The sequence below is a fragment of the Pinus tabuliformis genome, chromosome 8 (assembly GCF_031772625.1).
Source record: "Pinus tabuliformis cultivar Carrire ecotype Pingquan chromosome 8, CPIR1, whole genome shotgun sequence".
In the NCBI taxonomy this organism is placed as follows: Eukaryota; Viridiplantae; Streptophyta; class Pinopsida; order Pinales; family Pinaceae; genus Pinus; species Pinus tabuliformis.
In genome coordinates, this window is record NC_142294.1 from 72,365,530 (window position 1) to 72,390,946 (window position 25,417).

The following is a 25,417-nucleotide window of genomic DNA, read 5'->3' on the forward strand; positions in this document are numbered from 1 at the left end:
AAGGAAAATAGGGAAAAATAAATGCTGAGGTGCATGACTTACCGTTACATGGTCCAAAACATGAGCTCCAAAGCGAGAATCAGGAGCCTAAAGGCGAAATTGAGGAAGGTGACAAAAAGACAAAAGAGGCAAAAAGAGAAAGATCAGCTCCGAGTCTTGGCCAAGGCCTCTTTGGCCCAGCATGACATGTGATGGAGAAGGTACAGCCCAAATTTCAAGGAATTTGGAGCACATTTTTGCATTTTGAAATTTTTTGCACAAAAAATAGGGTTTTTCTCCCTGTGTGTCGTGCCACCTGGCACGCGCTTTTGATAGGGAGCTCCAAATCACAAAAAGTTTATATTTTTGGATTTTTCATGAAAAATCATGGATGCTGGTGCATGGCCAAGAACTTTGGGCAAGTTTTGAGTCCTCAGGAGGTCAAAAACACCCAAAAAATGACCTCTCTGCCCCTATTTTGACACACAGGAAGTAGTCTTGGGAGATTGTAGTTTTGGAGGGGAAAATGACATCCAAATTGAAAAATTCCACTTGGGTTGGAAAGTAGACAGGTAGGTATTTCCAACAAGCACACTTGGGCTCAATTTGGACTTCAGGAAGTGCCTCAAAACTATCTCCAAAGTGGCGCGATGCATACATCTTTTGGCGCGACGCACAGAGACCCAAAGGCCAAACCACTTCCGCTCTGCGAGAATTCCATTTGTTTCAATACGATTTTCTCCAAGTAACTTTTCCAAAGCCTGTTCAACGATTTTTTACTATGGTACTGTGGTTTAGAAGCGAAGACAGTTGAAAGTGAATATTGGCGCGTGGGTGAGTTAAACGAAAATTGCAGGTGGGCCCGTTCATTAACAATATATGTTTTCTATTCATTAAAGGCACATCTTATTTAAATGCCGTGTTATTAAACTGATAGTTGTTATTCAAATGGCCAAAAGGAAGGCAAACATTCGCCCCAGAAGATCTACGTTACATTTTTTTTTTCATCAGAGAAATTAAAGGTAACGTTGCTTCTGTTACTGATGGTTGGCTTTTCATTTCCGTTTGTAATGATTAAACAATCCCCCAACTTTGGGTTGATCCATTTTATCATAGAAAAGCTTATTTATTGTATTGAAAGTCATTTGTAAAAGGTTGGAGTTTCCTGGAATAGTGTGGAGAAAAACCCAGCACTTTCATTATACAGTTTTGGCTTGGAAATTAATAGAATGATGCAGCTCTGATTCATGAGATCCCTGTGGTGTGAGTTTAGCAAATGTGTTTTTCTTTCTATGTTTCATATGTATTTTTTTATGTTTACCATCCATTCATAATCATTTCTGGTTGAATGCTTTTAAGTAGAAGAGGTAGAATTCAGTTTATTCTCTGCCTTGTAAAGCATTCATATTTTGTATATCTTCTTCTGTCTGAAAAGGATTCATGTGTATGCCCTTTTTAGCTTTTCTCAACAGTATTTCCACTCCATTTTATTTAAATCTGATTGCTAAACCTCCCGCCTATCTTGCCTCATGAAATATCCCGTGTCTTTGATTTAATTTCCCAGCTCATGCGGTCCTTTGGTCCCACACAGCCCGAAAAATTCAGTCATTCAAAAATCGCCTTTTTCCATATCTATTTACTAGCCTAAAATCAGTATTCAATTTAAGACATCTCAGAACATATTGCTTATTCCTCACTGAGCGTGACCCGGAGAGAGCCCTCTCCTGTTCTGGTAGGGCTAGCTACCAAACTGAGCGTGGCTTGTGGTTACCCTGAATTTTGCCTTCTTTCAGCCTAAGACAGATTTAGGCTCTAACAGGCCTAAGAAACTTAAAGGAGATGTTTGTCAAATAAATTTTTGTTTATCATAAGAAGATAACGCACTGGAAATGCAGGTTCTTAGTGTAACACAAGGGCACACTATCCCAAGTGGAGCCATTGTTATCACTAAATAAATTTCAAAGAAAAGGGGTAAGGTAAGGAAGAATTGATCTTGGTCACTTTCGTGTTCCTTTCATGCATAAGAAGCACCTGGAAAGCTCAGGGTCAGCATACATCATAGTTCTCCATTTCGATTCAAGCAAGGCAGTTAGCACTCAAGAAGAAGAATGTAGCTTTGAGGAAGTCAAAAAGGAAATTGATGTCTACCAACCTTGAGATTGCCCAATTCAAGGAAAGGGCAAGGAAACACGCAATTGAAAATTAAAATTGAAGATCTAAAGACACAACTTAGCCAACATGAAGGACATTCTTAACTAAGAAAAATCACATAGCAAGTATGGTTAAATCCTAAATTTTGATAGATTGCCTTTTGAAGTTTACTTTAAAAGAATGGTGTCTATGTTTTCAGTTTTGGAAAACTTCATAGCAGATGGAAAAGAAATTACAAGGAAAAGAAAGATCAAAAGAGTTAAAGTTTTGGCCTCAAACTGTGTTTTTAAAATTACACAGCGGTTTCGTAGCGTGCTACGGAACTGCTGTAAATGATGCCTAATGCACAGCAGTTTCGTAGCGCGCTACGAAACTGCTGTGGTTGAATATTATGTTATGGTAGACCAATTTTGGGATACAAAAGGAAATATTTTTGAAGAGGAATGTCTGAAAGGGGAGCATTTACAAGGTGCAAGCAACCAACAAGGGTCAAACAAGCAGAGGAAAAGATATATGAACTCTAAATTTTTGTCATACAAATGATCACCGCTAGTATTGTCCATGACATTTCAAATAGCTTTGAAGAGGTTTTGTCTTCATATGAGTATATGGGAAGCGTCTACAGCAAAACAAGAACGTGGCACTCCAATACACTTTTTTGTAATCAAAGAAGAACAACATGGTTAATTGGTTTCAAATATCCTTGAGGAAACCAAAAGCAAAAAAACAGGGGTAGTTTCCTACTTTTCAGAAGCAGTAAAGGAGATGGGACATTACGGGCTAGCAAGGAGTTTTAAACATCCACCAAAGTTAAACTGAAGGGAACCACTTGTCAGAGAACGAGTTTTGATTGTAATAAATGCTATTATCAGCATGATGTGGAGTTAGACTCCTAATTGTCTTAGGTTTCTAAAACTTCCAGTTAGCAGTTGTTGTATTTAATAGTCAGTTAAAGTTTGAATAGGTGTCATAGCAAGCAGAATTCGAGTTCCCCTCATGCTGGAGGAGGAATCTTAGCTATGTAAAGAATTCTATATATAGGAGAGAGAGCAATGTACTTAGGGTTGGAAATTTATTGAGAAAAGCTCTGATATTTGGCTTTATGTAAAAGACTCTATTTTTTTAGTAATACAGTATTGGCTTTGCTTCTCAGGAATCAGAAGGAATTCGATGTGATGAATGTCTTGTGTTGCCTTTTCCTATTATCTACAGTGCTATGAATGTGTTATTACTTAGAAATCAATAACAGTGCTCTAATTTCCTTCATATATTTGTAAACTGTGTTGGCCTTCTATGTGTTTGGTGTGTTCTACATATGATGGATTCTGAATGCCTTGACTTCTATGCAAACCTAACCTTACTATCACTACTGAACCATATCTAACTCCATAAGCCCAATGGATACTTTCTAATTGTGTTTCAACCTATTATACTTGTTCATTTTGTTTCATGGAGTTAGCCATCTTATTTATTATCCAAATCTTTAATCTTGTGAGAGAGCCCTCTCAGGTTGAGGAGGCTAAGCGTCAGCCTAAAGTAGGTTTGAAAGAGTTACTTAAAGTCTACCTAATCAGCACCCTATCAGGATCTGGTTTTGAGATAATATTTTGGTGCGTCTGCCAGGAGTCTGAAGATTAATCATTCCTGAAATCAAGAAGCTGAACTTCTGAAGGTAGCAGGAGCTCAGAAATCTTTCAAGGTTGCAAAACTACCTTGGTGACTCCATTGTTGAAGAATTCGAAATTCATAGATTCATGGTGATTCCACTGGAGCTATGAAGAACTCAGATGCTACCATTCTTATTTCAAGGTATGCATGCATAAATTTTTTAGGAATTCATTGTTTCCCAAATCATTTTCACAAGGATACATATTTTCTAAGGAATGGTCCAAAATTCAATGGAGAAGATTTGAGTTTAACTTTGAAGCATATATCAGATTTCTGTGATTTTACTGAGCTTCTTAGAGTCAAACATGAGGATGTTCACATTACGTTGTTCTATGATTCATTTCAAGGGAAATGTAAACAGTGGATTGAAAGCTTTCCTGCCAAATCTATTAAGTCATTTGAAGACTTTTGGCTTATGTTTTTGGAGGAATGGAATAGAAGATAAGATGAAATTTTGGGATGAAGTTTCTAAAGACATTAAGAAAGACATTGAAGGTTTAAAAGGTCAAATTCAATCATATAGTCTTCATAATTATGATCATTCTTTTCAAAAGATTTCTATGGTAGAACAGAAGGAGAGGGTGTTGCTTCCTTTCTCTTTCATGATTGAGGAAGAATACAGTGTTATTGAAGAACAGTTTGCACAACTAGAGAGTTATGAGAATCATCAAGCTGATTATGTATTTTGGGATCCTATAGCTAAATACATGGAAGAGTTTTACTCTCCAGTATTTCATTTTCGTTTGCATTATGAAGATCAGGTACATTATGAGTTGATTTGGTCATCTCACTATCATGGTTATTTTGAGGTCAAATGTAATCAAGAGCCTCCAATATCAGAAAAGACAATTGATTGGCTTTATTGGAAATATCACGTTGCTTGAGCTACAAGTGGAGATTGCAGCTGATAGGGTAGGTAGGTAGGAAAATGAAAATAAGCTCAAGGTTGACTTAGAATTTTTTCAGTAGATATAGACTTCTTTCTCCTACAGTGATCATCAAGCTTAAGCCCGAGCTGAAGGCCCAAGAAACTTAAAGGAGATGTTTCTCAACTAAATTTTTGTTTATCATAAGAAGATAAGGCACTGGAAATGTAGGTTCTTAGTGTACCACAAGGGCACACTATCCCAAGTGGAGCCACTATTATCACTAAACAAATTACAAAGAAAAGGGGTAAGGTAAGGAAGAATTGGTCTTGGTCACTTTCGTGTTCCTTTCATGCATAAGAAGCACTTGGAAAGCTCAGGGTCAGCATACATCAGAGTTCTCCATTTCAATTCAAGCAAGGTAGTTAGTAGTCAAGAAGAAGAATGTAGCTTTGAGGAAGTCAAAAAGGAAATTGATGTCTACCAACCTTGAGATTTCCCAATTCAAGGAAAGGGCAAGGAAACATGAATTTGAAAAGGCAAATTGAAGATCTGAAGACACAACTAAGCCAACATGAAGTATCTTCTTAACTAAGAAAAATCACACAGCAAGTATGGTTAAGTCCTAAATTTTGATAGATTGCCTTTTGAAGTTTACTTTAAAAGAATGGTGTCTATGTTTTCAGTTTTGGACAACTTCATGGCAGATGGAAAAGCCATTACAAGGAAAAGAAAGATCAAAAGATTTAAAGTTTTGGCCTCAAACTATGTTTTTAAAATTACACAACAGTTTCGTAGTGCGCTAAGAAACTGCTGTAAATGATGCCTAATGCACAGCAGTTTCGTAGCGCACTACGAAACTGCTGTGGTTGCATATTACGTTATGGTAGACCAATTTTGGGATACAAAAGGAAATATTTTTGAAGAGGAATGTCTGAAAGGGGAGCATTTACAAGGTGCAAGCCACCAGCAAGGGTCAAACAAGCGGAGGTAAAGATATATGAACTCTAAACTTTTGTCATACAAATGATCACCGCTAGTATTGTCCACGACATTTCAAATAGCTTTGAAGAGATTTTGTCTTCATACGAGTATATGGGAAGCGTCTACAGCACATCAAGAACGTGGCACTCCAATACACTTTTATTTAATCAAAGAAGAACAACATGGTTAATTGGTTTCAAATATCCTTGAGGAAACCAAAAGCAGAAAAACAGGGGCAGTTTCCTAATTTTCAGGAGCAGTAAAGGAGATGGGACATTAAGGGCTAGCGAGGAGTTTTAAACATCCACCAAAGTTAAACTGAAGGGAACCACTTGTCAGAGAACGAGTTTTGATTGTAATAAATGCTATTATCAGCATGATGTGGAGTTAGACTCCTAATTTTCTTAGGTTTCTAAAACTTCCAGTTAGTAGTTGTTGTATTTAATAGTTAGTTAAAGTTTTGAATAGGTGTCATAGCAAGCAGAATTCGAGTTCCCCTCATGCTGGAGGAGGAATCTTAGCTATGTAAAGAATTTTATATATAGGAGAGAGAGCAATGTACTTAGGGTTGGAAATTTATTGAGAAAAGCTCTGATATTTGGCTTTATGTAAAAGACTCTATTTTTTTAGTAATACAGTATTGGCTTTGCTTCTCAGGAATCAGAAGGAATTCAATGTGATGAATGTCTTGTGTTGTCTTTTCCTATTATCTATAGTGCTATGAATGTGTTATTACTTAGAAATCACTAATAGTGCTCTAATTTCCTTCATATATTTGTAAACTGTGCTGGCCTTCTGTGTGTTTGGTGTGTTCTACATATGTTGGATTCTGAATGCCCTGACTTCTATGCAAACATAACCTTACTGTCACTACTGAAGCATATCTAACTCCATAAGCCCAATGGATACTTTCTAATTGTGTTTCAACCTCTTATATTTTGTTAGGTCCCTATAATACTAGTAGTTACCCCATTACTATTGTAGTTGCATCCCTTATTAATATTGTTGTACCCCATAGAATCCCTCTTTTGTTATTTTTGTGGCTTTATATTATTATTGTTAGGTCGGCTAGGTTATATTATGACTCCTTAGACTCCTATATATAGAAAGGAGGTTTTGTCATTTGAATCATCCAAGAATTGTTCATTTATGTAATGTAAAGGAGGTTGCCCCCTCGAAGAGGCTAAATTCTAAGGCGTTGATCTATCTTTTCTATCTTTTCTTGAGCTGGTTTCATAACATTTGGTATCAGAGCTTTGGATTCTAGGGTTTCACTGCTCCAAACATGTCATCGTGGAATTTTCGCTATAACTTTTGTTCTGCGATGTTTCAGAAGTTGCAAAAAAAACCCATTTGAGAAGAAATCGTGCGAAACCTCGGGTCCAAATTTCAGAGCTTTTCGCACTATATTTGCGGAGATATGATCTGAGGAAATTTGTCCTTTTGGAGACTCCTAAATTACATTCCAAACAGGTGACCTGGGGAAAATCGTCATAACTTTCTCTCTAAGGATCAGGTTGACATTTCATAAGAAGGTACAGAAAGAAGACAGACTATAGTGTCTTGTATGCATTTTTCAGATCCAAAGGTTGAAACAGTGACTCGTGGCATGTCGTACAAGTTCGCTCTACTAAACTAGTCTATAATCAAGTCACTGTGGGCGATTTCGCATAACTCTTCCTTGGAGAATCCAATTTGGGTCAGACTTGTGGCATTGGAAAAAGGACACAGAGAGCTACTGCAGGTCACAAATTTAGAACTAGATGATCGGAAAGTACAAAGATACATTAGAGGCAATATCGAGCTCCTACAAAGTGAAAAAAGGTGTGTAGATTTTCTTAAATTTTTGCTTAAGCTTGGTTTGAAAATTTATTTTGAAGGAATTCAAAGGGCATAGTAGAGAATTATTATCGGTAACTGATGCCCCAAGGAAGGAAAATTCAAACACCTAGTAAGGAACCTAAAAGCTATAGCATGACTCATGAAGAAGAGGAAGAAATGCTACATGATATATCAAAATTACAAGAACAAGTGCAACAAATGTCACTGTCACAAAAGCTAACAGAAGCTAAGATAAATGGCGTGGAAGCTAAGATGAATGGCATCGAAGCTAAGATGGACAACTTGAAGATAGATTTGAACACAAATTTGAAGATAGGCATGGCAGATTTGAAGACAGATTTGACAAATTTTCTACAAGAAATACTTACCAATGGTGAAAAGGTAGTAAAGGAAACTCATGATGCGAACAAAAGAAATGTTAATCATGATTTTTTAGACTCTAATGTGGGATCAAAAACCCACCATATTCCAAAAATCGATATGAGGAAGTTTGACAGCAAGGATCCCGCAACATGGATATTACAAATGGAGCAATTTTTCGATCTCAATAATGTGCAAAACACACAAAAGGTACGTATTGCAACTTTATATTTGGAACCAAATCAATTTGTATGGTATCAATGGCTTTTCTCTTGTAAACAATTTATCACTTGGGCAATTTTTATGGAAGAATTGATAGCACATTATGAGGATACAAAAAGCAACACTTTTTTTTGCCAATTGATAAGTCTCAAACAAAAGGGTTCAATAATGGAGCAAATTGAGGAGTTCCAAAAATTGAACATAAGGGTAAAAGATATTCCAGAGGAGCATAGGATTGATGTGTTCATAGGGACTTTAAAGGATAATATCCAACATGATGTTCGCCTTTGGGAACCTGATTCATTAGAGAAGGCATTTAGGTTAGCAAGAAAAATGGAAAGCAAAATTATGGCAACCAGGAAGCATACCACTCACAACTATAAAGATGGAAGTGTGGTTGCTCCTAGTCTTCCACAACCTATAAGGTTGACACCACAACAATTGGAAGAAAAAAGAGCAAAAGGGCTTTGTTACAGTTGTGATAGCAAATACACTAAAGGTCATAAGTTTGCTGAGAAGAAATTATTCTACATAGATTGTGAAGAGGAAGAAGAAAAGGAGCAAGAAAGGTCAAAAGAAGAGGATATACTCGAGGAACAAAGCCTAGATAAAGAAGAAATGAATCCGACCATATCTTGTAATGCATTGGCAGGAATTACCACTCCTCAAACCATCAAGATAGAAAGACAAATCAAGAAGAAAAAGGTACTAGTGTTGATTGATTCAGGAAGTACCCACAATTTTATTCATTGTAAGGTAGCAAAAGAATTGAATTGCTTCTTATACCCAGCACCAGAGTGTCAAGTGATGGTTGCAAATGGAGGAACAATAAATTGCTCTAGAAAGTGCCATAATATCAAGCTATCGATGGGAGAATATGTATTGACTAGCCCAATGCTTTCCATTCCAATGGGAGGTGCTGATGTTGTATTAGGAGTACAATGGCTACAATCCTTGGGTACAATAGCTTTCAATTTTCAAGAACTCTTCATGAAATTTTCCATGGAAGGAAAGGAAGTTGAATTAAGGGGTATTGCAGGGAAACCGGGAAAGATAATTAGCTCTAATGGTATGACAAAGCTTCTAAAAAAGGAACAAAGGGGTGTAATTGCACAATTATGTTCACTAGATGTTTCCACATTGCAATCATCTATTTCTCTAGATCTCCAAAAAGTCTTGGACAATCATTCCAAGGTATTTGAGACTCCCAAAGGTCTCCCACCTATTTGTGATCATGATCATGTTATTCATTTGATTCTAGCAAGTGTTCCTCCAAACATTAGGCCGTACAGATATCCCTATGCCCAAAAGAGTGAAATTGAACGTATGGTTGCAGAAATGCTAGAGGCCAGTATAATTCAACCGAGTCAAAGTTCTTTCTCTGCTCCAGTAGTATTAGTGCATAAGAAGGATGAATCATGGCGCATGTGTCCGGATTATAGGGAGCTCAACAAGCTCACTATTAAATATAAGTTTCCAATTCCCATCATTGATGAATTACTGGATGAATTGCATGGATCAATTTACTTCACCAAGTTCGATCTTCGTTCATGATATCATCAAATTAGAATGAAGACTGAAGACATTCCAAAAACAGCATTTAGAACTCATGAGGGTCATTATGAATTTTTGGTCATGCCTTTTGGCCTTACTAATGCACCTTCAACATTTCAAGGTTTGATGAATTCCATTTTCAAACCATTCCTTAGAAAATTTGTGTTAGTATTTTTTGATGATATACTAATCTACAGCAAGTCTTGGAAGGATCATGTTGAACATGTTGACAGGGTGCTACAACTATTGGAGGAGAAACAATTATATGCAAAAAGATCCAAATGTTTCTTTGGAGTACAAGAGGTGGAATATCTGGGTCATATTGTATCTCATGAAGGAGTTAAGGTAGACCCTAGCAAAATTAAAGCCATTAAGGAATGGAAAATCCCCACATCCATAAAGCATCTGCGAGCATTTCTCGGGTTGACAAGGTATTATCTCAAGTTTGTTAAGAATTATGGGAGAATAGAAGCACCTCTAACAACATTATTGAAGAAAGATGCATTTTCATGGACTCGAGAAGCAACAAAGGCCTTTGCACATCTTAAAGAGGCAATGTGCCAAGCACCGGTCTTAGCTACACTGGACTTCACAAAAACCTTTATTGTGGAATGTGATGCTTCAGAAAATGGAATTGGTGCTGTTTTAATGCAAGATGAAAGACCCATTTCTTTTGAAAGTCATCCAATCAAGGGAAAGTTTTTACACAAAGCTATTTATGAGAAGGAAATGTTGGCAATACTCCATGCACTTAAGAAATGGCGACCCTACCTAATGGGAAGACACTTCAAGGTCAAAATGGATCATGATAGCCTTAAATACTTTTTAGAACAAAGATTATCCTCTGAAGAGCAACAAAAGTGGGTCACAAAGATGTTGGGTTATGAATTTGAAATCATCTACAAAAAAGGGAAGCAAAATGTGGTGGCAGATGCACTCTCAAGAAAGGATGGGGATGTGGAAGCATTGTTGTGTGCCATTTCTATTATCCAACCAGATTGGATAAATGAAGCAAGGGAGAAATGGAAGAATGACGAAGAAGTATGGTCACTTATTCGAAAGTTACAACAAGATTCCAGTACGTCTGATACATTTAGCTGGCAAAATGATTCTTTATGGTACAAAGATCACTTATACCTCTGTAAAAATTCCCAACTAAAACAAAAGATTCTTATGGAATTGCACACTTCTCCCTTAGGAGGGCACTCAGGATTTTTAAAAACTTACCACAGGGTTAAGAAGGAATTTTTTTGGGATGGCCTTAAATCGGATATTCAAAAATTTGTGACGGAATGTTTGGTTTGCCAACAAAATAAAGTTGAAACAATTAAGACACCGGGTCTATTACGACCTTTATCCATTCCAAGCCAATGTTGGGAGGAGGTTTCAATGGATTTTATCACAGGTTTACCCAAGTCTGAGGGAAAGAGTGTCATCATGGTGGTAGTTGACAGACTTAGCAAGTATGCACACTTTTGTGCATTATCACATCCATTTAAAGCCAGTACGGTTTCTGCTGCATTTATGGAAACAATTCAAAAGCTACATGGAAACCCAAAGATTATTGTAAGTGACAGAGATCCCATTTTCTCTGGAAATTTTTGGACAATATTATTTTCTTTTCTTGGTACTCAGTTAGCTCATAGCTCATCTTATCATCCTCAATCTGATGGGCAAACTGAGGTAGTAAACAAATGTTTGGAAGGATATCTTCGTTGCTTTGTATCTAACAAACAGACACAATGGGTCAAATGGTTGCCTCTGGCTGAATGGTGGTATAACACTTCCTTTCATACAACAACAAAAATGACCCCATTTATGGCACTTTATGGATATCAGCCACCATCCATCACATCATATTTAAGACAAAATTCTAAGGTTCAAGCAGTGGAACATCACATCGAACATCAACAACAAGTCCTCCAACTCTTAAAGGATAACCTCGTGTTGGCACAAAATAAAATGAAACAACAAGCAGATCAACATCGCAACGAAAGAAGTTATGATGTAGGTGATTGGGTATTCCTATGGCTATAACCATATAAGAAAATGTTCCTCAAGCAAGCTAAGAAGGATAATAAGTTATCACCAAAGTATTATGGTCCATACAAGGTGTTGTAAAAGATGGGTACTATGGCATACAAATTGGATCTTCCTGCAGCTTCTCGATTGCACCCAGTTTTCCATGTTTCATGTTTAAAGAAGGTTATAGGCGACAAGCTCCTAGTTCAAACAATATTGCCAGAACTTGACGAGGAAGGAAAAATTATATTGGAACTGGAAGAAGTCACAGACACAAGAACTCGACAGCTACGAAATCAATCAATTTCAGAGTATATTATCAAGTGGAAGAACTTATCCGCTGAAGATTCGACATGGGAGGATGAGAATTTTATACAGAAGCATCCAAAACTACTCAATTGTTGAGGACAACACTTTTTCTGAAGGAGAGGGGCATGCTGGGTCCCTATAATACTAGTAATTACCCCATTACTATTCTATTTGCATCCCTTATTAATATTGTTGTGCCCCTATAATCCCCATATTGTTATTACTATGCCCCATAGAATCCCTCTATTGTTATTTTTGTGGCTTTATAGTATTATTGTTAGGTCTGCTGGGTTATATTGTGACTCCTTAGACTCCTATATATAGAAAGGAGGTTTTTTCATTTGAATCATCCAAGAATTGTTCATTTATGTAATGTAAAGGAGGTTGCCCCCTCGAAGAGGCTAAATTCTAAGGCATTGATCTATCTTTTCTATCTTTTCTTGAGCTGGTTTCATAACATACTTGTTCATTTTGTTTCATATAGTTAGCCATCTTATTTATTATCCAAATATTTAATCTTGTGAGAGAGCCCTCTCAGGTTGAGGAGGCTAAGCCTCAACCTAATGTAGGTTTGAAAGAGTTACTTAAAGTCTACCTGATCAGCAGCCTATCAGGGTCTGGTTTTGAGATAACATTTTGGTGCAGCTGCCGGGAGTCTAAATATTAATCATTCCCGAAATCAAGAAGCTAAACTTCTGAAGGTAGCAAGAGCTCAGAAATATTTCGAGGTTTCAAAACTACCTTGGCGACTCCATTGTTGAAGAATTCGAAATTCATAGATTCATGGTGATTCCACTGGAGCTATGAAGAACTCAGATGCTATCATTCTTATTTCAAGGTATGCATGCATAAATTTTTCAGGAATTCATGGTTTCCCAAATCATTTTCACAAGGATACATATTTTCTAAGGAATGGTCCAAAATTCAATGGAGAAGATTTGAGTTTAACTTTGAACCATCTATCAAATTTCTATGATTTTACTGAGCTTCTTAGAGTCAAACATGAGGAAGTTTGCATTATGTTGTTCTATGATTCATTTCAAGGGAAATGTAAACAGTGGATTGAAAGCTTTCCTGCCAAATCTATTAAGTCATTTGAAGACTTTTGGCTTATGCTTTTGGAGGAATGGATAGATAGATCAGATTTGGTGGCAAACTCTCCTTCAATTCAAGGTTTCAAACAATGGAATGATGCTCATATTAATGAAGAAATAGATGAAAATTTTTCTTTCTCCTTGTCTTCTTATCTAAAATCATTTGAGTGCAAGACAGAAGATAAGATGAAATACTTGGATGGAGTTGCTAAAGACATTAAGAAAGACATTGAAGGTTTAAAAGGTCAAATTCAATCATATAGTCTTCATAATTATGATCATTCTTTTCAAAAGCTTTCTATGGCAGAACACAAGGAGATGGTGTTCCTTCCTTTCTCTTTCATGATTGAGGAAGAATACACTGTTATTGAAGATCAGTTTGCACAACCAGAGAGTTATGAGAATCATCAAGCTGATTATGTATTTTGGGATCCTATAGCTAAATACATGGAAGAGTTTTACTCTCCAGTATTTCATTTTCGTTTGCATTATGAAGATTAGGTACATTATGAGTTGATTTGGTCTCTCACTATCATGGTTATTTTGAGGTCAAATGTAATCAAGAGCCTCCAATATCAGAAAAGACAATTGATTGGATTTATTGGAAATATCATGTTGCTTGAGCTACAAGTGGAGATTGCAGCTGATAGGGTAGGTAGGTAGGAAAATTCAAATAAGCTCAAGGTTGACTGAGCATTTTTCAGTAGATATAGACTTCTTTCTCCTACAGTGATCATCAAGCTTAAGCCTGAGGTGAAGGCCCAAGAAACTTAAAGGATATGTTTTTCAAATAAATTTTTGTTTATCATAAGAAGATAAGGCACTGGAAATGCAGGTTCTTAGTGTACCACAAGGGCACACTATCCCAAGTGGAGCCACTGTTATCACTAAAAAAACTTCAAAGAAAAGGGGTAAGGTAAGGAAGAATTGGTCTTGGTCACTTTCGTGTTCCTTTCATGCATAAGAAGCACTTGGAAAGCTTAGGGTTAGCATACATCAGAGTTCTCCATTTCAATTCAAGCAAGGCAGTTAGCACTCTAGAAGAAGAATGTAGCTTTGAGGAAGTCAAAAAGGAAATTTATGTCTACCAACCTTGAGATTGCCCAATTCAAGGAAAGGGCAAGGAAACATGCAATTGAAAAGGAAAATTGAAGATCTAAAGACACAACTAAGCCAACATGAAGGACATTCTTAACTAAGAAAAATCACATAGCAAGTATGGTTAAGTCCTAAATTTTGATAGATTGCCTTTTGAAGTTTACTTTAAAAGATTGTGTCTATGTTTTCAGTTTTGGAAAACTTCATGGCAGATGGAAAAGCCATTACAAGGAAAATAAAGATCAAAAGAGTTAAAGTTTTGGCCTCAAAATGTGTTTTTAAAATTACACAGTAGTTTCATAGCGTGCTACGAAACTGCTGTAAATTATGCTTAATGCACAGCAGTTTCGTAGCACTGTGGTTGCATATTATGTTATGGTAGACCAATTTTGGGATACAAAAGGAAATATTTTTGAAGAGGAATGTCTGAAAGGGGAGAATTTACAAGGTGCAAGCAACCAGCAAGGGTCAAACAAGCGGAGGAAAAGATCTATGAACTCTAAATTTTTGTCATACAAATGATCACCGCTAGTATTGTCCACGACATTTCAAACAGCTTTGAAGAGGTTTTGTCTTCATACGATTATATGGGTAGCGTCTACAACACATCAAGAATGTGGCGCTCCAATACACTTTTGTGTAATCAAAGAAGAACAACATGGTTAATTGGTTTCAAATATCCTTGAGGAAACCAAAAGTAGAAAAACAGGGGCAGTTTCCTACTTTTCAGGAGCAGTAAAGGAGATGGGACATTAAGGGCCAGCAAGGAGTTTTAAACATCCACCAAAGTTAAACTAAAGGGAACCACTTTTCAGAGAACGACTTTTGATTTTAATAAATGCTATTATCAACATGATCTAGAGTTAGACTCCTAATTGTCTTAGGTTTCTAAAACTTCTAGTTAGCAATTGTTGTATTTAATAGTTAGTTAAAGTTTGAATAGGTGTCATAGCAAGCAGAATTCGAGTTCCCCTCATGCTGGAGGAGGAATCTCAGCTATGTAAAGAATTCTATATATAGGAGAGAGAGCAATGTACTTAGGGTTGGAAATTTATTGAGAAAAGCTCTGATATTTGGCTTTATGTAAAAGAATCTGTTTTTTTAGTAATACAGTATTGGCTTTGCTTATCAGGAATCAGAAGGAATTCGATGTGATGAATGTATTGTGTTGTCTTTTCCTATTATCTATAGTGCTATGAATATGTTATTACTTAGAAATCACTAACAATGCTCTAATTTCCTTCATATATTTGTAAACTGTGCTGGCCTTCTATGTGTTTGGTGTGTTCTACATATGTTGGATTTTGAATGCCCTGACTTCTATGTAAAGCTAACCTTACTGTCACTACTAAAGCATATCTAACTCCATAAGCCCAATGGATACTTTCTAATTCTGTTTCAACCTCTTATACTTGTCCATTTTGTTTCATAGAGCTAGTCATCTTATTTATTATCCAAATCTTTAATCTTGTGAGAGAGCCCTCTCAGGTTGAGGAGGCTAAGCCTCAGCCTAAAGTAGGTTTGAAAGAGTTACTTAAAGTCTACCTGATCAGAAGCCTGTTAGGGTCTGGTTTTGGGACCATAATTTGAGGCAAAAACCCTCTTGCTGCCCCAAAAACACAAATTTTCCTCATTGATAGGACTTCTAGTGTTTGCAGCTTTTTAATAGGTTAATAATCTAGTTTTGCTTTGCTTCAGTTCTTCTTCATCATGCTTACTTATTTATTTTCAATAGTATTCTTTCATCCTTTCCTTTCTGGTAGCATTTCTCAACATTTCCTTTCATAGATCATAGTTTAGACTAGTTTGATGCAAAACTCTATTTTTCTAGATGCACTCATTTCATTCCTTGTTTGATCTTATTGGTTGACTGTCAGTTCCTTTGCAGTAGATCTCTTCTTGCAGCAAGCCAGCTTAGCAGCCAGCACATCCTCCATCTGATCCATTCCCTACAGGTCGCCCAAACCTCACCTCAATTTTCCCTTAGTTTCCTGCATTTTCCATAGAACTTTTTCCTCTCTCCTTGAGCAAACCCAATCATATTTCTCTCTCCTGGTAATTCTTGGTAGACCCTAGGTGCCCTAACACCTCATTCCAACCTTCATCCACCTTTTCCACCCTCTCTCACACCCTCAAAATAGTGAAAACTGCTCTCGGCCTCCTCCTGTAGGCCTCCTGTAGTTCCCTGTTTTCCTCCTGTAGATTTCTTGTGTCCTCCTGTAGATTTTCCTGTAGGCTTTCTTTCGAAGGCACCGTGTAGGAAAAGCCTTCAAAAGAACACCTGATACCTTCTAGGACCCATCCACACCATCCTACATCCTCTCGAGTCCCAAAACCACCCTCCAACGCCACCTATTCGCTGCCACATTCACACACAATAAATTACATGCATGTCAAATTCACATAAAAATACATAAAAATCCAAAAAGATGTTTTTTGCTTATTTACTTCCAGAAATAGCTCAGTTAGATGTTGTTTACTTCCTTGAGTAGGTAATGGCATTCCTTTCATGGTTTTCATAGTGCTTTCTGCAAAAGTAGGATTAGTTGGTTAAGTAGGGTTTACTAGGTTTCCTTTACATTTCATTCTTTCTCCTTTCTGCAGTTAGAGTAGCATCTATAGAGTAATATTTCTCTCCTTCCATCACATATAGAGATTCTTCTAGAATCCATAGAGGTTGGCTTGAGCTCCTAGTGATCTTGCACCGATTGATCAAGTGACAACCTGCAGTAAGAACTAGTACTTGTGCCGTTATCAGGGAAGCGTCAGAGTATTCTGTGATTACTACTTTCTTCTATTTTCTATTGCAACATTCTGCTAATAGTTTATTTCAACAAAAGTGTACTAGTCCTTTCTTTTCCTTCAGTTGTGCATTTCCTTGCTTTCATTTTCAATTCTGTGGATTTCATTTCAGCAAGAGTAGACTAGTCATTCCTTATCCTTTAGTTCTACATTTCCTTGCTTTCCTCTTCAATTATGCAAATTTCATTTCAACAAGTTCATTTCAGTTAGTTGCAATTTTTTTTGTTCAATCAATTTCAGTTTTATAGGTACTATCAGTGTGGGAAAAAAAGAAACAAAAACCAACCAAAAATATTTCCTTTCATGTCTCGTAGGAATAGAGATAACTCAGGAAAAGTTTTGTCCAACACCCCCACTGCTTCACACAGCCAACCTTCTCTCTTCTTCAGCAGTTGATCAAGAAGAACCCTTAGGTGAGCAGCAAGACATATTTGAAGAACCTATAGGGGAAGGAGAAGAAAAAACATTCCTCTGGAGCCAATGGCTGAAAAAAGAAATGTTGGGGATAGTACCTTTTCTTCCAACTCATCCATTAAAGGTGAAATTGGAAACATTATGGAAGACTTCAAAAGTGAGATGCTACAGATTCATGCCATGCAAATGGATAGCTTACATATCAAAAGAAAACAAGAAGAAGCAAAGAGGGCTTTGGCCTTTTTTTCCCTAGATGCACCAGGAGGCATCCTAGGAATGAATGCCCATTGAACTCTATAGGGGTTTGTTCAATCTGTGAAGAAAATCATTCTACAGATAAGTGCCCTTCCTTTCCTGGACTTAAAGTTGTATATCAAGGGGCTAAGGGAGCCACTGAACAGATCTATTACAGAAACCAAAGGAGGCTACATGGACCTAGACCATATCAGCAGGGGATGTAAGGGACATATCAGGCATACTACAACCCCAACCAAGTCATATCCGTACCTTCTTGGGCCCCCCTTACTCATCCTTCCTGGTCCACAACTCCTCCTGGCTCCTTCACATCTCCATATCATACCCAACCAGCCACCCATTCATTTCAACCCTATGCTCAGCCACAACCTCAGTGGAATGCATCTCATCATGGGTGGAGGCCTCAATACATCTCTCTTCCTTCTCTTCTTCTTCCACCACCTGCCCAACCACAACCCCATCCACATCCATCCCAAATATACACTCCCACTCGACTACCTGTACCACCATTTCCAAACTCACACATTGAAGTAGTTCAACCCATTTACAATGCTGAGGTACAACACTTCCAAACAACGCCTCTTGAGCTCAATGGTATTCACCATAGCTCAGGAAGAGTATCGCAAAAAATAGATTATATTGATATCATTGAAATACCACATCTAGAAGAAGAAGATCAAAGAACCATGGGCTGCACTTGATGAAGAGAAGACATCAAAATCAGAGCTTGAGAGAGCTCCCTCATGGTTACCATAAAATCCTTCATGTATTCAAGAAAAAAATCAACAAAAAGGGGAAGATGTGAAGGTCATGGTAGAAGAAGACATGAAGAATGATCCAAATTAGCAAAAGGACCAAGGACATCACAACTATATTGAAATATGGTTCTAGATAGTCACTAAGTTGCAGTATCACTCTCTTCCTCAACTATGCTTGATCCTTTCAAAGTCAAATCATTTGGTCTCTGAAATCCAGGTACATGTCAAAGCATACATTTCAAGCCTCCACATCATTTTATCTATCGTCTTGATGTGCACATGGCTCCATTGGAAGTATTCTTATACTTGAAAGTGATTTTGTTTTACAAGTAGGGTAGGGTAAGAAAAAAGAAAAACATGAAAAATAAAAGAAAAAATAAAAATCTAAGGTGAAAACCTCCTTGGAGGCACCTCAGATTGGCTCATTGATTGAAAACCTCCATGAGGCGGTCAATGGGTTGGAAAGAAGAAAAGAGAGAGAAAAAAGATCCTAGGTGAAAACCTCCTTTGAGGTGCCTAGGCAGACCTACTAGTTGAAAACCTCATTGAGGCGGCTAGTAGGCCTAGAAAAAGAGAAAAAATAAAAATCCTTGCTCCATGCATGCATGTACTCTCCAACATCTACAAGCAACAAGAACAAGTTGGTACCAAAAGGAAAATTGGTCAAGCCTAGTCAAAAGAAGTCAAATTTTGACTTTCTCCTACTTCATTGAAATGCTCCAACAAGGCCAAGGCCATGCCAATACATCACCGTCATATATTTTCACCATCCACCCATCATTCTTGAGCTTCTACCACTCATTTTCCTTGCTATCCTAAAAAAGAAACTACAAGATGCTCTGTTTTACTATAGGATACAAAAATACATAGAGCAGAAATTTGTTTTTTTCCCTAACTTGAAAACCGTGCATCCATTTAAAAAACTATTTCATGGGGAGATGCATATGGATGATGGTAACATGCTCAAGCAATTTCAGCAAATTCCAGTGCACAGTTACCAAGAAATTGGCCTCCATCACCTTCAGCCATTTTTGCATTTTCTCAATATCTGTGCATCCATTTAAAAAACTGTTTCATGGGGAGATGCATATGGATGATGGTAACATGCCCAAGAAATTTTAGCAAATTCCAGTGCACGGTTTCCAAGAAATCGGCCTCCATCACCTTCATCCATTTTTAGTTTTTCTCAAGATCCGTACATCCATTGACCAAAATTTTTCTATGGGGAGGTGCATAATGATGATGGAAACATGCTTAGAAAATTTCAAGTCAATCTAGTCTACCGTTTGGGAGATATGGACAAAACAAGAGCTCCTGTAGGAATTCTTGTAGCAACTGATCCCATAGAAGTCCAGCACCAGCAGCAAGGGACAACACATGCAGCTTAGCTCCAACAAAAGAAGAACCTGCAACAACACACAACAACACATCAGCAAGCAGAGACAACATGCATGAAGGAAAATAAAGGCATGCAGCAGAGAGAGCCACAACACCTCACAACAAATACATTCGGATCACAGGTAAGTAACTAAATCGCTCCTTTGTTTGCATTTGTGTAATTAGAAATCATGCAAAAGAAAAAAGATGGTTGAGATTGAATGAGGGAAAGGTGGCCAGTTAACTTGGTCACCTTCATCTAGTTGACTCCACTCATCTGAGATGTCATCCACACGTGCACACTGTCAACTCCAGCACAAGATGCCAAGGACAGGTAGTGGAGGAGGTGTGAACTTTGATGCAATAATGAGAGATGATTACGAGGAGAGGCCATGATGACCAAGTAGGTGGGGACCAATGGTCCAAATATGGCCAATGTATACCTTGCCATCTCAACACTCATCACCGAAAATACCCATCAAGGGTAATAAGTACTCTTCCCTGAGCATTCTCACCACTTTTTCCTTGATTCTTTCCTCGTAACTCAGCTACAGTAGTCTCCTTGTGCCCCCACAGCCTCATAACCATTGTCCTCCATCGATCTCTCCCATATTCTTGCTCTCAGCATTTTCTACAGGAGCACCTACAGGAAATCTATAGGAGGGACAATAGGCTTCTACAGGAGGGGTAGTGAGTCGTTTTGAAGGGAGAAAACACGATTTTTTGCACGATTTTTGGTCTGAAGAGGTAGGGTTCATGCATGCCCCCTATTGAATATCAATATATGAAAGAAGTGGGTTCAATTTGAGGAGGAAATAAAGTCTTTAGGAGAGGAGAAAATACATAAAAAAAAAATTCTGCTTATTTAAAAAAAAACACAATCTCCTCTGTTTCTTTGTTTTTCTCAAAATTCTCTGTCTCCATCTCCATATTTGTTTTTTCAAAAGAGTATAGACAATATGACAAGAGGGTTTATGAGAAAGGAGCCCACTAGCTCCACTAGGCTCCATGCACATCCACAAGTGGTGGACATCTTCACAAGGGCAAACTGGATGAATTTCTTTGACAAATTCCAAGGGTTTGATGAGGAAATTTCCCAAGAGTTTCTCTCTCTCTGGTACCCCACACAAGAACTCATGCCACTATCATTGAGGATGTTGGCCATATGGAAAACAAACTCAAGGAAACGGGCAGAGAGTTGAGTGCTCTCAGAGATAGGGAAACCAATACAAGAAGCCACATTAAAACTAAAAATGAATCGCTAACGAGGTAGCTGCAAGAGAAAGAGACTCAGCTGGCATGCATCACCAGCTTATCCATGGAGGCATTGCAATACAACTAGCCAAATCATATGGCCTCTATCTCAAGGACCAATGGCTACAATTCCAGATAAAGACTTTGGCACAAAGAGGCACAATGCCTTTCCAAGATGACAGGAAGTTTATGGATTTGTGTGACCAAAGCACCTTAAAGGATAAGGCAAAGATGACAGAATTCTACCTACATAACATGGCTCTCACAGACATGAATGTGTGGGACCCCAATGCCAAGCTAGGGGACCTGCAACCTATGGCCATGGCCTCATGGATGAACCATGAAGAAATGAGGACAACAGAAATAAGAAGATTGATGATAAAAGATTAGAATGAGCCATTAATGATAAGAGCTGAGCCATCAGATCCCATGGCACTCATCAGCACACACAACCTACTTGCCAATAATCCTTAGATTGCCCCTAGATATATAAGTGATCAAGCACAAGCCATTGCACACTTTGAGGATATGCAAAGGCTACTTGGGGATGACTGTGTGCATGCATGCATGAGGAGATCGAACACCTTACCACACAGTCTACAGATTAGCGAATATCATTCCCCCATGAGGGTGAAGGAGGAATTAATAAGAGTGCCAATGTACAAGCGCTCCATGCAGAGGCTGAAGGTCAATTGGATTAGCCTCAAACTGAGTCCCCCACTACTATTAGGCATGCTGGAAGGCAGAAGAGAACAAGAAGAGGAGGAGTAGTGGGAAGAGATAGACAAGAAGGCAAGATTCTATGACAAGGAAGAGCAAACCACATAAAAAGCTTGGGATGTTAGGGAGGCCACCAGGGCCATAAAAGATGAGGAGATGGACTAAGTTGCTCAGAGGATGAGCAACACATTCAGTAGGGGGTTGATGATAAGCCTCATAAGTGGGTAATTATATGGGCTCATTTTACCTCCTAACCTAGTCAAATCAACCATTCTCTTAGCTTATTGTATGATTTTCTTATTATATTTATTCTTATGGAGTGAGTTGAGTTAGTTATTGTGCAATGTGGTCTAACATGTATTTAATTCAGATTACTGATGAGTTTCAAGGTCAAAGTCAAGGATCCAATGGAAAAATGGCAGCAATAACTTGAAGTGAAAAAAGGAGATGACTTATAGGAGGGATTCCCCCTCATTTATTACTCCTAACTTCAAATTCCCCTTCTTTTAGCTCGGAGTACAAGCAGCTGAATCATGCACTATAAGGCAGCCGAGCAAGTGCAGGATGACTGATGATTATCTTGAGTTTTGGGAGCCAAGCCTCCCTGATTTTATGGACGCTGTTGGTAGCTTCATTCGTATAACTAGAGAGGCCTAGGGCCTCACTAGGGTCAGATTTTTGTTGGATTTTTGCTTATGTAAACTCTGCTCAACTTCGAGCTTATTATTTTGTGACAGTTTCATGTAATTTTGCTATTGTTTTGGAAATAAAGATGGAATCTTTTTTGAGTTAGCACTAAGTTACCTTAGAGGGCTGAAGCTCTTGGGTTAGGTCCCAACCCAAGTAACCAAGCTCCTCTTAACTTGTATTTGTATGTTATATTTCAGTTTGTAATTTAGGTTGTTGTTAGATGTATTTCTTTTATGGTTAAGAATAGGTTTCTTTTGATGATTCAGTAGTTTGCTTCCATTTTTGCTTTCTATAGAAAGTTAAGCAGTGATAAAGAGAAAATTCAAAAGGCTAGCAAGAGTGCCTTGGTCTCTCTTCCTCCCTTTGGGACCATGATTTGAGGCAAAGACCCTCTTGCTGCCCCAAAAACACAGATTTTCCTCATTCATAGGACTTCTAGTGTTTGCAGCTTTTTAGTAGGTTAATAATATAGTTTTGATTTGCTTCATATCTTCTTCATCATGCTCGCTTCTTTATTTTCAATAGTCTTCTTTCATGCCTTCCTTTCTGGTAGCATTTCTCAGCATTTCCTTTCATAGATCATAGTTTAGACTAGTTTGATGCAAAACTCTATTTTTCTAGATGCACTCATTTCATTGCTTGTTTGATCTTATTTGTTGACTGTCAGTTCCTTTGCAGCAGATCTCTTCTTATAGTAGGCCAGATTAGCAACCATCACATCCTCCATCTAATCCACGCCCTACAGGTCGCCCAAACCTCACCTCAATTATGCCTTAGTTTCCTGCATTTTCCATAGAACTTATTCCTCTCTCCTTGAGCAAACCCAATCATCTTTCTCTCTCTTGGTGATTCTTGGTAGACCCTAGGTGCCCTAACACCTCATTCCAACCTTCATACACCTTTTCCACCCTCTCTTACACCATCAAAATAGTAAAAACTTCTCTCGGCCTCCTCTTGTAGGCCTCCTGTAGTTCCCTGTTTTCCTCCTGTAGATTTCCTGTGTCCTCCTGTAGATTTTCTTGTAGGATTTCTTTTAAAGGTTGAGTGTGGGAAAAGACTCTAGAAGGCCACCTGAGACCTTCTAGGACCCATCGACACCATCCTACATCCTCTCAAGTCCCAAAACCACCCTCCAACGCCACCTATTCGCTGCCACATTCACACAATAAATTACATGCATGTCAAATTCACATAAAAATCCAAAAAGATGTTTTTTGCTTATTTACTTCCAGAAATAGCTCAGTTAGATGTTGTTTAATTCCTTGAGTAGGTAATGAAATTACTTTCATGGTTTTCATAGTTCTTTCTACAAAAGTAGGATTAGTTGGTTAAGTAGAGTTTACTAGGTTTACTTTACATTTCAGTCTTTCTCCTTTCTGCAGTTAGAGTAGCATCTATAGAGTAATCTTTCTCTCCTTTCATCACATATAGAGCTTCTTCTAGAATCCATAGAAGTTGGCTTGAGCTCCTATTGATCTTGTGCCGATTGACCAAGTGACAACCTGCAGTAAGAACTAGTACTTGTGCATACAACACCGACGCTTCCAAGTTTGTTACGAACTACCGGGTTGATAAAAGTAAAGTAGGAAGCCCAGGAGTTGCAGCATTATTACTACAATACTGGTGCTCACCACTATGGTCTCCTATCCAACTGTGAATGGTGAACTAGCAAAATATCCTACCTATGGGGAGATTGCAGGGAATCACAGTAGATATCGAAGGAGCAAGCGCGCTAGCAGATTTCAAAGTGATAGAGATTGTTGATGACAACAATTGCGCGCTAGCAGATTTCGAAGTGATAGAGATTGTTGATGACAACAATCCCTACCCCATGCTATTGGGAATAGATTGGACCACTGACATGAATGGAGTGATAAATCTAAAGAAGCGCAAGATGATCTTTGAGAAAAAATCTTTGCACCTAGTGGTACCATTAGACCTTGTGGAAGGATAGCGCTACATGGAACCAGTGTACGACTACGACAACGACAATGATCTAGACTGCATCTACAAGATAACCACATGGGAGCAAGACTGGGTAAATCCAATTGCAGATGGCCAAATATCATGGGAGCGCAAAAGCTCCTGCACATCATATTTTGATGAGGAGATAGAACAATCACAGAACCAGTTACACGAGATAACCACGCTCAACTGTAACATGATGACGAGGTCGCTGCACTGTGTAGAAACAAAGGTAAGAGATCTACCTACGTAGGACAGGTTAAGCGATGTACATGATTTCCTGAACAAATTTGAAAGGGAGGTACCAAAACAACAACGCTTCAACACTCTAAAATGGGTACTATGAGCTACACTCACAAGATGGTGGGGTACGCACCAAAGAAGTTTTGAGGACTAACACAAATGAAAAAGGATGATGCGCACGTGGTTTGGGAAGCCTCTATTAACAAACAAGATTGTTGGATGAACCAGCCCATGTACCCACCTATCCAGGTGGATACAGGCATATGGTGCAAAACCTACGCGAATGCACACATACTTAGTGGTAGGAGACACGACGAGCAAGCACGTGTGGGCAAGGCAATGGTGCAAACGACCCCTCCGGTTGGGACCACGAAGTATGGAAAGACCAAGTGCGCAGAAGGATATCCACGCAAAATCCTTTAACAAAGTATGTGAAGTGCTGAACAAGTTCCACAATTTGAAGCAGACTGATTGGGACCTGCACGTACCAACGGTTCTGTGGGCTTATAGGACTGTGTGCAAGAACCTGACCGCGCAGGCACCACTAAGGTTGGAGTATAAAGCAAGCACTGTAAGCCCTATAGTACATGAAAAGCTTAGACCATGCATGATAGCACCGGTAGATACGACAGTTTGCAGAACCTTGGAAGAAGAAATCCAACAGGGAAATTCTAGGCTCTAAGAACTTGAAGAAGAAAGGGTACGATTAAGGAAGAAAAGCGCTCTAGTGGACATGGAAGTCAAGAAGCTAGAGGACGAGATAAAGGAAGATTTTCTCGGTAAAAAGACC